The sequence below is a fragment of the Diceros bicornis genome, chromosome 29, assembly GCF_020826845.1.
Source record: "Diceros bicornis minor isolate mBicDic1 chromosome 29, mDicBic1.mat.cur, whole genome shotgun sequence".
NCBI classification, from domain to species: domain Eukaryota; kingdom Metazoa; phylum Chordata; class Mammalia; order Perissodactyla; family Rhinocerotidae; genus Diceros; species Diceros bicornis.
Window position 1 is genome coordinate 2,746,201 of NC_080768.1, and position 3,953 is coordinate 2,750,153.

Sequence of the window (3,953 nt, forward strand, 5' to 3'; positions counted from 1 at the left end):
TTTAAGAGTTTCCTGCACTATTGTTGCTTATTTATTTTTCCCAACTTTTTAGTTTCAGGGAAAAAAAGTTTTTCTTATATGTTCACTGGGTTCATGATAAATTCACATGTGGGTAGTTTTGAAATATTCATGAGAGTGAATTTTCCTATCCAAGAATCTGGTCTTACTTTCTAATTGTTTGTTTCTGCTCTTGTGCACTTCAGGAGGGTGCTAATATGGTGATAGAGGTTTTGTTAACCTTACTATAACTTTATTCTTAGGAGTTTATATTTTGCTTGCCATTATAAATATCTTCTAACTCCTCATTATTTTTACATTTGAAGGCTATTAATTTATCTATATTTATTATATGATTATATATCTCACTAATTTACTGAATCCACAATTCCTTCTCAATTGAGTTTCCAGGAATATAATTATTCCATCTAATTTCTTTGCTTCCTCCTTTTAAAATTTTCCTACCTCTATTTTCATTTTGCTCTGGTCTAATTGCGTTGGCTAACATCTCCATTGAGATGATCTATGGCATGGAGGGTAGCAGACCATCCTTGTCTTGTTCCTGAATTTATTAAGACTCCAATATTTCTCATGTGAATGATGTTGGTTTGGGTTGACAGCTCCATTTGGAAGTGATATTGATGGCGCAACCTGAGAGCACACAGCAGCTCTGATTACATAAGAGAGTGACTCTTGGAAGGAGAGTCCAGACACCAGTGGGGTCCACTGGGGGCCAGGATGAGGTGCTTCCTGCCGGGGCAGGCTAAGCAGCCACTGTGTCTTGGTGCAGGGACATTCTTGAGGAGCTGCGCCAGAGGCACTTCTTTCATCTAACAGTGGGGATCTCCTTTTCCCATCCCAAGTACGACTGTGGAGTAAGGATTGATCCAGCTCATGAGAGAAGCTCACATTCAGGAGTGGTCTTCTGTGAACCATTCTAGTTCAATGAATGCCTAACGAGTATCCTGTAATTCACAAGGGGTGCCAGCCATGGATATGTAGGACTAAGCTGTAGGCAGATCGAAGAAGCGCCAGGCAGGTCTCCAGTTGGAGAGGATGCGTTTATTTATTCCCTGCCACATCCTCAAGGTGAGACCTCTAGGGTCACAGACTGGAGTTTGCAGATCATGGACCTGGAAGAACATGCTTGCTACTTTGGGGTCTGCTAAGGTACTTTGCTGTTTAGAAGCACATAAAAAGTATACTGATTTCTAATCACTTGCTTTAATAACTACAACATAACACTAGATATGAGATAAATCAACTCCAATAACCAAAGTTAACCCTCTGGTTTTCACACCTCCTTCTTAAAAGTAGGAGGTAACAGGGATAAAACTCTCTACTTGGCCTTGTTATTAAACGGCATTCCCAGAGAGGTTCCTGATGGGAGGCCTCGTGGATATTTTCCTGTGTAAGGGCCTATTCCATTTCAGTCACAAAATCAATGGGAGAGGATAGAGTGTCAGATAAAATGACTTCCGAACGGTGGCTGTGGCATTGATATATTGTATGACATTCAACATTTGAATCAGATCTCAAACATCAGTTTAAATACTCTCTTACAAATCATATTAACATGCTGGAGAACTTAAATATTTTCATGGTACAGAAGAAGAAAGTAAACTGCTAATCCTACCAAGAGAAGGCCAACTGCTGTGTGGCTATCATGTGACAATATTGGAAAGATGAAGCTGTCAGAGTAATGTTCACAGGGAAACGGTGCGGTCAGCGCTGGCCATGATTGGCACAAATCCATTTCGTCTGGTAGAATTTCTTGTTAATCTTGAGAAACCATCTAACTATGTAATTTACCAAACTGGGGTTTTAAAGTGGAAATGGATAAGATAGATTCTTCTAATTTTGTCATTATACTGTTGATTAAATTCTCTCCCCTTGCAACTCAAAACTGTTTTATATTTACGATACATTTTGGAGAGGGAAACCCCATTGGCTCAGGTTTGGCATGTCCATTTGTCAGTGTCATGCACTGTATACTCAGTCTGTTCAAAGACAGGCTCCTTATTTCTGGTACTATAATACAGCAAGTTCAGTCCACATGCAATTCAATGGTAAAACCATGGCAGGGATTTTCTTTGGTTCCCTGTGTCCAACTCGCAATGACATCATGATTTGATAACTGCCAATATTCCCTCTTCTATGACCTCCGATAAGAATGAATCATCTCTTCAGTTCACTGCTTCTCAGAATTGGTGTTTCCCATGATCCTGTATTGATGATGCCCCTAAATTCCTTAATATTGCCTTTGGGAAATGATATAGGGTGTGAGTTCTCTCCAGAGAGATCTGATGTTATAAAGAATCTGGAAGGAAGAACTGTGGGTTTTTTTTTTCTCCTTGAGGGAAACTGCTGTTCCTCATTCTATTGAGGAGGGAGTCCATACAACAAATGGGTCAAGACAAATTGTAGGTGAAGCCATAGAAGAAGTCCCTTACAATTTAGGTATAGAAAGAACTCATACTTAAGATTCCTGAGTGTTTACCTCGATGTTCTCTCTTGGCCTGGGTCCCAGAGATGTTGACATCCCGAGTGGACAGTTAGCCAATGTTTTTGCCAAGGTAGCCGCAGGTGCTCTGGCTGCTGAAAAATTCACTATTTCTCATGGCATTAGTACCTTTTGGAATGTTATTAACTCACTTGTAGCCAGTAGGCAAATTGTGAATTTGAGGTGCAGATATTCCAAAACCAATTTGTTAGAACTGGACGTGTTGACTCTGAATAGACTTTTCAATTGCCACACGGAAGGAGCAACATGCTGACACTCTCCCTTCCAACTCATTAGGCAAATACTCTAACAAATTTTCCTATCACAAGCTTACTCCATTATAAACTGTTCCAATTTTAGGATTTGGTAAGTCTTTGAGCCATTTAAGGAACTAGAGTTTTTGTTACTGTTATTTTGTTTTTCATTTTTATTTATTTGTTTGGCACGTCAGTGAGAAGATGATGCTCTGATAGTTACGGATACCTGATGTGGATTTAGATATTTACACGAAAACTCTCTCTTTTAAACTGTTCCTACCCTTTTCTTTTAATCATTTTCTGTGGATGAGCTATTCTCCTACATATTGATTGGGCCAGAGAATATTTATGGTTAGAGAAATATGTAACTAGTCCCCAAATCATGAGTCTAATATGTGGCACAGCTAGGATTTAAATGCAAATTTTTTTTACCACAAACACTATTTCTATACCAAAAATAGGACATATTTTAGAGAATAACGGTATGATACAAGAGCAATAATGAGATCAAGTTGTGGAGAACTCTTAGAGCAAGGAAGAGAATATAAAACTGTATCTGTAATAAGTGTATGTGTGTGTGCATGTACGTGAAGGAAATGACAAAATGAATTACACCATATGGTGTATATTGCAGTTGGAAAGGACTAGAGTCAATAAGACCATCTTGTAAACTATTGTAATACTCCAAGATTAATGTCTTTTACATGAAATACTTGCCAAATATGAATACTAATTAAATTGGGAGCTCATATCATGACATAAACATTGTTTAGAACTGAAAAATTACTGAGGCTATGCGATAATAATAATTATAATAATTATAGCTATATAATATTGAGTGATTCTGAGATTCATTGAAAATTTAGAAACCATAATCTGGTAGGTGGAGACCTTTGACATTTTAATCTGAACAACAATAGGCAAGGCATGACTTAAAAAATGTCTCTAATTTTAGGGAAGAATACATTTTGATGGCAATAAGTGACTGGGTATACACTAGGAATTAGCTTATTCTACAAAGGGAGTTAAGAAATTAAAATCTTTAAAACAATAAAAAATGTATACCATACTGAATTTTTGCATTTTTAAATTTTAGAGAAAGTCACAGCTTCAGAAACATCAGAGGTAAAGTTTGGCCTCAACTGTGGTTCCCTAGTGTGATTTATGAACCTGGGTTAGTCTAGGACATTTTCAGC